Genomic DNA, 9,894 nt, shown 5'->3' on the forward strand with positions numbered 1-9,894 from the left:
AGAAAATGGCAAAGAAGGTCACTTGGAATCCTGCTTTCCAAACATTCCTCCAGAGCTTGAAGGATGGTTTGCGCCTGGTCCCAGTTCTAAAGATCCTGGATTATAGGCAGGAATTCATCATTCAAACAGATGCGTGTGAATTTGGAATTGGTGCAGTATTAATGCAGTTAAACTCTGAGAGGGTTGAACAACCATGTGCCTATCCTAGTAGGCACTTGAAAAAGCAATAGCACAACTGGGCCACCATTGAGAAGCAGGCATTTGCAGTGGTTTGGCAATGTGCAAGTTGATACCCTACATTTTTGGGTCTCACGTCATGGTCCAGACTGGCCACAGGCCACTTAGGCAGCTAATGGCTATGCAAGGAGAGAATTCCAAGTTGTTGCATTGGGCCATATCCCTACAGGGGGATTGGATATGGACATCCAACAACAAACTGGGTTGCAGCACTTGAATGCTGACAGTGATGTGTGTATGGTTGGTGTGAGTGTGTGTGGATTAAAGTAATGTGGTGAAACAAGGTGGGGGGTGAGAAGGGTGATGAGCGGGGGAGGGGAACAGAAATGGGTAAGGGTGGGGAGGGGGCATTAAGGCACCGCTGGGTCGGAGCCTTAGTTGATTAGAGACGTTTGGAGCGAATAGGGTCCACCAACATGGAGCCATCAACTCCACTGGAGTATATGTGTACAGCTCTCAAAAATTATGAAGTACCACAAAGAATGGTTTTCCGAGACAGGAGGCATGTATAAGCCAAGGCCACAGGAGGGAACCAATGATAAGGAGGTTTTTGGCCATCTGTACACATTTTTGGTGAACAAATACAAGGGGAAGAAATTGAAGAACAGGAAGGGTGCCCTGGAACTTTGGAGGTTGGCGGAAGATTTGGAGGATGTACCCTAGGCCCCACGAAAGTAGAGATGCCTACATCCACTCATATTGGCCCACGTATTGAAGGATGCCCCATCCGTCCTAGCACAGCACACACAGTCCTGCCGACCCCAGCATGGTGTTATACCACGCGTGCAGCAGCAGGGTACACAAATCCTTTGTACGAAATACTGCCCGCCACTGCCCCTCCTCATTCAGTTCCCGCACAATACGAGAATATCCCAAACCCTATAGAATCTGCAGCTGCTCGAGCTCCAGCGCATAGAGAACCTGAGCAGAGGCCACAGAGGGATTTAGAGATAGCGTTCAGGAAGACAGAAGAAGAATTATCAAGGTTGAAATTGGACAGAGGAGACAGGCAGATTGTACCTGTTGGGACTGACGAATGGCGAGCAGGGGCCATTTTATTAAGGATTGACAGCACAGAGATTAGGGATGTGCATGTGGAGACAGATAGCAAAGGATGGTATTCTGAAGGGCAGCCTAGAGGAAAGCCACGGGTTAGGAGCTTAGATTACAGATTGTTACGGTCCCATGCTGACATAGCCGCAGCTGCGGAAGAGGAAGAGTTGGATAAGGAGGAGGAGCAGGAGGAAGATGAGGCCACATCCATGATATCACCATGGGTGGAAAGGATGTGTGGACCAAGATTGAGATCGCGCCATTGACACATGGCGGTAGTGAAAGGGAAAGGAGGGGGGAAGAAGACGATGGGGAGGCCGGTGGCGACACAGTTCCCTCTATTACACAAAGGTCCTGGGAGAGCACAATATGTACCCTGGCCACACATTGAGAGCAATAATTTGATTAAGACATTACCATCCCTTACCGCAGGCTGGGGTAAATGGATATACGCATTTGAAAAACAGGTGGTTTGTCGTAGTATTAGGGGACCAGGCCGATAATATTTGGATTAAGGCAGGGTATTCCAGAGTACAGATACGGGACGACAGCAATGGCGGGGCCCATTTGAATGATGTAGGGTCAGAGTGTGGGCGGTGCTCTGGCGCGTGTACCCCGACGTCAGATCTCCTTTCAATAATGGCACGAACTATGCAGGAAAATGAGGTCCCAGTGCAGTATATATTGCAAACGTAGGAGATGTGGAGGGAAGAAACAGGCAAGCCATGGGACCAGTCCATAGCAGTCTTTTATTATATGATGAAGCAAGGCCTCCACAAAAAGGTACAGAAAACATTAGATAAGGTTGTAGGAATTGAAGCAAATGGGGTGGGTGGAGATACAGTCAATCATTGTACACCACTGTAAATGGGTGAGGCAGAAGGAAAAGGAAGTGGCAGAAACAGCACAAAAAGCAGAAGCGAAATGGTAAAGAAAAAGTTAGTGAAGCTGACGATGGAAGGAACAGTAGTGACTACTCCACAAGGAGGACAAACGGAGCAGAGGGTGATTCCGGAAGCGGTACGAGCAACCCCCACTTGGGGAGGAGAGTATGACTGGAATGTTGGGCATTAGGGACCATACCAAGGAGGACACCAGGGGGGTATCTCAAAGGAAGAGAGGTGTTGCTGGATTCAGAGTGGGCAGAGGAGGATTTGGAGGGATGGTCTTGAGGTTTGGTAGTGCAGGGCAGTGTTGGACATGCAGGAGGATGGGCCAGTTCTCACAGAAATGCAGGCACAGACCAGCAGCTGCATATGACCCGCACATGCCCCCATATACACATGGAGGAACAGTCCCCAATCCACAGCCCTATGCCATGGTGTCGGTGAATGTTCCATATGGTGTACCGGCCACGCCCCCACCTAATGCCCTGCCCCAGTATCCGCAGATGCCCATACCGGCACCCAACAGCATCCCAGTCTCTGCTTTACATCAGACACCGCTGCAAGACCCTCAGGTGCTAGATAACAATGGAGTACCCAATGTCACGGTGACTCACTATCAAGGAGCCAGTGTGGTGGGTAGAAATATGGTTACATTTCCAGGAGCAAATACCAATACCCAAACTAGGACAACCCACAGAGCTTTAGTGTGCCCGATCCTGTCAGTCACCACCAACCCAGAAGAGGAACCACTGGTGGGCGTGGAGATAGGAACCAGACTCTAGATACAAACCCGAATCCCCCGTGGTCACTGAAGTCAAAAGGACAATGATCACAACCACCAGAGAGAGAGAAGACATAACAAGAAACGCATCATTCTTTCGCAAGTTATTCGAAGTGGAGCTTGATGAAGAGACGCCCCTGTGAGGGAAGATGAAGCAGGCGAAACAGAACCCCAGACAGAACCCCCTGATGACCCTCCGCCAAAGGCACCAGATGAATACGCCGGTGACCTGCACGGCCGACCCCGGTGAACCGTACGCAGGCCTCCCCGCCTCATCGAGCAGATGTAGGCCACAAACTCCTCTGATAAGTAACAGGGGGGGGGTGTTATGGGCCTTCAGGGAGACGGAACAAGGGGCTGAGGGAGGGAAAGGGGAGGGGAGGGAACTAACGTGAAGAGAGTAAGACGTGAGGCCTGTGTCCGTGTTTTCTTGGTCAGATGACTGTGTACAGAACACAACAATGCTATTGTGTTGTCTTCCCCTTTGAAGAGGGGGGAGAGACACTGGGGTTTTTGGTGCTGGCACTAGCCCGAGTTTGCACCTTTTGTTTGTCTCTGGCTGGGTCACCTCCCTGTCAGGCTCTTTGTGTGTGTCCAGAGAGGACAGCGGGAGGGAGGGGATGCAGAGGCTCCTGGCCTCCCCCCAACCCTCCTTCCTCTGTAACCCTTGGGCAGCTCCCCAAGCTTAAGGGCCCTGTGCCCTTGGCCGTGAGATTCGAGGGGGTGCCCCCTCATTTCGCGGCACTGGACATTCTGTGTCTATGTAATACCATAATAGGTATAGGTAGTTTGCTGAGACAGCAATATGCATGCACATTGCTTATAGGACGAATTAGGTTTACGGAAAATAATTAATGTGAACAAAAAAACGTTAATACGTTGTGTAAGTGCAAGGAGAAGAAAATGTACAGTACAAAATCAGATCCTGCGTTTTAAGGTTGGGGAAATAAATAAAAACGAGTAGATTCCCAAGTATAGTGGGCCTCTGTTACAAAAAAGATCAATGTGCACAGGTATGTGTTTTTCTTGTCACGCAACTAAAGCATTTTTTTTAAAAATTATTCATAAATTGAAACAATGAAAATCTATTCAACATTCAAAATCCTGGTTTCCCTGACCGGGAATCGAACCCGGGCCGCGGCGGTGAGAGCGCCGAATCCTAACCACTAGACCACCAGGGACTCCTATAGGAACTGCGGAGCAACATAAGTAATTCAGTTTTACACTGTGTTGATGGCAGATCAGGCTTTTTTTCAAGTTGTATTTTACTCTTTCAAATGTGCTACAAATATCCATGCCTTTCTACATAATGACAGGAATGTGTTCATAAAAATCTAGCAACCTTGACCATCCTTTTGCTTTCATTGTTCCCTGGTAAACAGGTTTGCGCCCTCTAACGGTGAAGCAGGCGACAGATACATCTTGTTACTTGGAGCCAAGAACAAATCGCAGCACTACACACGGTAGATTACATTGGCAATTTGTACAGATGCCATGATGTGCCCGCCCACAAACGCCTGGTGTGCCATCGCCAGCCTGCACCACGGCGCCATTTAGCTAAACACAAATACACGCAGTGCATTATACTTCGTGTTTAGGCATGGCTCGGTACAAAGGAAACGTTGGTTTGGCTGTGTTAAAATAGCCCTGTTTCTGTTGAATGGAGCCAGGTTGTCGTGTACTAACAGACAGAATCTTGGCCGCAGCGATTCTTCTCGCTGTTCGTATGTTCCTGCCACTGCCGCCCCATACGATATTAAAGTTTATTTAAAGAAGAAAAAAAATCCTATATTGATTGCAACTGTGGGGAGGCAAAGAGTGTCTCGTCCACATTCACTAGAGGGAGCTGCCATTTTATTTCGGAGCACAAGAACAATGTAACTTTAGAGAGAAAAAAAGATAATATATTTAGTGAACTTCGCAAAAAAAGAAATCCATATACGTTAAAGTTACAATGAATAATAACTCTGTGCACGGACAAAACAGTTACCAGAAGTGGGGTTCGAACCCACGCGGACAAACGTCCATTGGATCTTAAGTCCAACGCCTTAACCACTCGGCCATCCTGGTACAGAAAAAGAAATCATCCTGAGATTCTTTGCCCTCTTGAGCAATGTCCTCATTGCCACCATTGGAATACTCTAGTAGTAAAGCTCTTTTCAAAATATACATCCGAAAAAAATATGAAGATGCTATGCTTTCCAAAGTGTTATGTTAAAAAAAATGCCCACTACAAAATATTGTGCCAGACATATTTTCCTAAAGATGTTTTCACGAGACTGTTTCTCACCAGGTATATAGTATATTGTGGCAGAAAATCCATCCATCAAATGTGCAAGTCAAAATGAGCCAAGAACACTGCTGCAGAAACAAGCATTGGTAACACCAATAGTTTTGGCGTTTACTGATGTTTGCATGTTGGATATATAGGCACCTGCGTGCAAGGATGAGAGTGCAAAGTTTCAAAGGACGATGTCATAAGAGGTTCAGAATGAGAAGGGGAATAGAGCAAGGGAGGAAGCCATTGATAGAGGGTGCCATTGATAATGAGCAGAATGTGTTCCATATTGGGCCGATGCACTTTGCTAACATTGGCCGCTCTACATAATTTTCATATCCACACTCTTCCTTGGAAACACCTTAATTCAGATGGGGTCAAGCAAATGGGGAAAGGTCTACTTCCGCTCCTTCCCCTTACTCCCGAACTGGCAACTCGCTGAAAGCAGACCAGGTTAAGATATTTTATTACACCAGTAATGTGTTTACACCACTAATTAAACCAAAAGGCTTTCAGAAGACTGCTCTGAAAAAAACCTGGCAGGAACTTTGAGTGCAAAGTTTGATTTTAAATCTTGATAAAGGTAGCTCAAAGAGATCCCATAAAGGTGCATTTGGGGCAGGAAGTGGGTGACAATGGCCATAGGGATCCGCATAGCTATAGGCGGTCAATGGGTGGGTAAATAGCCAAACTACACAAGCATTGTGTCCCTCGTGCAATATCTCCCTAGCTGTATAAAGATGCATTAGTTTCAGCATATAGGTGGTGCTAAAGCCAAACTAAATCCTCCCCATGCTAAATCTCTTCACATTCCTGCTACTGCTCTTTCAATGTGTTCAGCATGGCCATAGGCAGTCAATGGCTGACCAAAACCAAAAAGAATACATTATCATTACTCTCAGGTTTGCAATCTTGGCGTGGGAGGAGGGGACACAAAAGACGTTGTCCAGAGTAATATGATCTTTGTGTAAAAGCCGAAATCGGGTTTATAACCAGATCTCCATTTGTAAAGCTCAACATGTAGCATACTTGACCACAGCTCTGCTCGAAATCTGTGAGCAAATCGCCTTGGGGTTTAATATGAAACCAAATCGCCTGCCTGGAGCAACCTTTTATCCCACTACAGTGAGTGTGTATGAATTATCCGGGCGTGTTTGTATTTAGAGCTGAAATAATAACATATATAGCTGGGGGTATCCCCGCACCACCCACACATGAGCTGTAGTTGATCGAGCAAGAAATATCACTAGCTCCACCCATCTAGGACTATTCGATTGTATTGGAAAATGTATTCGTAATGCGGCCAGCAGCTGTGCTGCCTTCTTCCAGCATGAGTTCGCCATTTCAAACACACAGTGTTACCTGTGCACAGTGGTGTTGCTAGGTCTGGAAAAGATCAGGGGCTAAGCTAATGTCGGGACTGGCAGGATTCGGGGCTAGCTATAGCCTTTTGGTTGTTGCCGCTGAGCTTCTATCCGGGGCTACAACCAAAAGACCTGGGGCTATAGCCCCCTCAGCCCCCCTCTAGCAACGCCTCTGCCTGTACACAGGCCTCCAGATAATGGTCGTCCCAGGCTTTTTTACTAGGGGTGTATTGAATTTCGGCTGCGAGTAAGTATGCAGCTGAATTTCAGATGAAAAATAAGTATTCGCCAAATATTTACTGTAAATCTTACACAGAACCTAAGTCACACCCATATTTCAAAGCATCCCTCATTTACAATATCCATTCTCACTCTTCCCCTCTCAAAGGCTCCCGTGCAGCCCAGAGGACGCGCAATGTGAGCAAACTTTTGTTTTGGGCTGCTGCATGACATCTGATTTTATGGTGACTCACAATGGCTTTTCTCCCCAGCCTGGGAATACCAGCGCCAATAAATCACACATCTTTCAGCTATATTAAGGAATTTGATCTCCAAACAGTTTGCACTTCAAAACTGTTGTGACGTGGGCCGTCACATGTATCACGTGCTGACCCACGCAATGGAGTAAATAAACTTTTTGCTGATGTTAAACACCATAGTCCGACTTTACCAGAGGAGCCCAGCCTTCTGCTGCACTCCTCTGGGCTTTTCTCTCACTTTATTATGGGGAAACTGACATGACCTTAAAGATAGTCAGTACTACGAGACTTTGTTTCCCTTAGTCCTTTCCAATGTTAAAACGTTTCTGCAACATGTAACAAGTGTACCATGTACCTTACAGTACAGTGCACTTGGGTCTAAAAGTTATTTCCAAAGGTCCTAGATACTCTGGAAGGATTTTTTAGGAGATCTGCAGATGTGTCACGGACAGGGATGGTGGCAGCTTATCTTTTCTTATATATTTAACCCTTTCTTGCCAAGTAAACTGCATTAACCGCGTTAGGCACAAACAGGTGGCCTGGCTCCAAAATGGCTATGCCACAAGGTTCTTTCTCCTGTCCTTTGGCCATCTTGCCCCTTCACCTTCCCGAGGTCAAGCCGACCCGGGTCAGTCCTTATTTGGGCATGCATTCTCCCACGAAACGCCAAGCTTTCCCAGGCTTCTGCATGCCTTGTGTGCGTGCCTCCAGGATGTGGGCTGGGGTGTCTGTCCCCAATACACATCCTGGGTGCCAGAGAGTCTGGAGTGCTGTGAATGCCTGGGATCACTGTGGTCTGTGATTGGTCCACGTATGGTATGCCTGAATGTGAGCAGATCTCCCGTTGGGTCCTCTTCGTTTTGGCGTGAAGGAGATTCTGGATAAGAGAAGGGCCCACACAGCTATACCATCTGGAGTTCTCAATGAACGAAGGATAGGATCCAAGTATCCTGAAACTAAGAAGCCGAGTCGAGAAACCGCTGGTGACCCGCTGGAAGGTTTGGCACTCTGAGCCAGCTGTCGTCCCACTGGACCACTCTGCATATGGTCATCCTTGAAGGTCTGCGATGATGCTTTGACCCATTGTAATAGTGGGACCAACTATTCTCGGCACCTTCATCAAACCCTGCAAGTAAGCCTTCTCGCAAGTGTCCCTGGGCCAACCAGTGGGCTGACCAGCTGACGCAGGACCCGTGCCCTGATACCGCAACCATTTCGAGAAGACACTCAAAACTTGGTACTTCACTACCTCTTTGTTCACGGAACTCTCACACTGAATTTCGTACACTCGGCATTCCCAGGTCTGGAGTAAAGTGAGTGCGGCTGAACCGGAGCATACGCGTTTACTGTGTCGCCCAGCCGTGGTGATGAACTTTGCAGGTGCGCTGCTTTTGTGCCCCTCTTACCCCTGAAGCCTGCTGCACTGAAAGTGGCCCAATCCATCCACCAGGAGCAGAGAAATCGCCACTATCCCATTTGGGAATCATTGCTGTATCTTTGTTGCTGAGAGCCGCAGAGCCGCCAAATTGCTGCACTTGAACCTGCAACCAAAGTGGACTCGACTGCCGAAGTTTTGTCCAGAGTGCGCCAGGGGTCAGTGAGTAATTACAACCCTAACTGGTGGCTCCTAGCGGCTCCATCAATTTGTACGCACGAGTGGCCCATGAGGGCCCCTCTCCTTTCCACTGCTAGTGTGAACTAGCAAACTATTCCCAAACTCTGGAACCTGTTCTACCCTGTTGGGGAGACCCTCCATGAACAGTGGGAACTTATTCTTCATCGCCTCACCCACCTTCCTGAGCTGCTACAGACCCTTGAAGAGACCCCATTTTGCCCATTTGCATTACCGCGTGCACCAGCATTGCAAGTACATTTGAGCACTAGACTCCACTCTTCTTAGGGATTGGACTGCCTCTCAGTTAGGATTGTGTTGGATGCAGAAGGGACTAAAGATTATTTGCACTGCCTGTTTCCTTCCCCTCTTAGGTACAGACCCATTTTGTGTATTAACCCTTTTTTAGACCCCATTGGTCTTGTATATATGTATTTAGATAGGATTGTGTTGGCTTAAAAATATTACTGTGATTTGATTTGTGTTGAAACCCAAAGGCCTTGAAAGAAATGTATTTGTATTTTTAATATATCTACACCTGTCTGGGAGTGATTTGTAAGTGTCCTTTACTCTTTGTGCTCATTGAGGTCTTTCAGTCAGCCTCACCCCTCCTAACACCTAGTCTTGACCTCAGCCAAGCTACTTGATTTGTCTGCATTGTCCAGAAGGTTTCCCTGTTCCAAGAATCTAGGCCTTCTGAACCTGTGTCCACCAGGTCAGAGTTCAGAAATACGTCTTAACAAATTTGTGTACAGCGGTGGGATAGGACTGAAGGTATCCAGTGTTGCACACTAGTAAAGGCATTTCAAGTTATTCCTACCCAGGACACATAGTGACTTTGTAGTGATAACTGTAAAGGCATAATACCTATCTAATATCACAGAAACAAGTACCTTTATAACCTTAAATGCTTCTAGATCGGAAACATTGAGAAAGATGTGTACTGAGAGGGGTTTACCTGCTCAAGGTACAAAATTGGAAATGATTTAGAAAATCATGGAGTTGCAAGAGTCACATCTCAGTGCCATACCCTCTGATGAGAGTTCAGAAGGAGGTGGAGTAGCTTCCACTGGCAGAACTGACAGTCTGTCGCTGCCCTCATCAGTGGTGGGCATGATGACAGGGAGGATGCTATGTGTAGTGTTTCCTCTGCAAGCTCTGATGCTGAGGGCATGCTGGATTTCAAGAAGCAAGAGCGGTTGT

At 47.2% G+C, this 9,894-nt stretch overlaps 2 non-coding genes across 2 annotated transcripts; both read right to left on the bottom strand.

The window, feature by feature from the left end:
* Positions 1-4,067: 4,067 nt before the first annotated feature.
* On the bottom strand, positions 4,068-4,139 carry TRNAE-CUC (transfer RNA glutamic acid (anticodon CUC)). Its single transcript has one exon. It is a non-coding gene; the product is annotated as a tRNA-Glu (tRNA).
* Positions 4,140-4,945: 806 nt separating this feature from the next.
* TRNAL-UAA (transfer RNA leucine (anticodon UAA)) lies at positions 4,946-5,028 on the bottom strand. Its single transcript has one exon. It is a non-coding gene; the product is annotated as a tRNA-Leu (tRNA).
* Positions 5,029-9,894: the final 4,866 nt, after the last annotated feature.

The sequence above is a fragment of the Ambystoma mexicanum genome, chromosome 5p (genome assembly GCF_040938575.1).
Source record: "Ambystoma mexicanum isolate Mex_15411 chromosome 5p, UKY_AmexF1_1, whole genome shotgun sequence".
NCBI lineage: Eukaryota > Metazoa > Chordata > Amphibia > Caudata > Ambystomatidae > Ambystoma > Ambystoma mexicanum.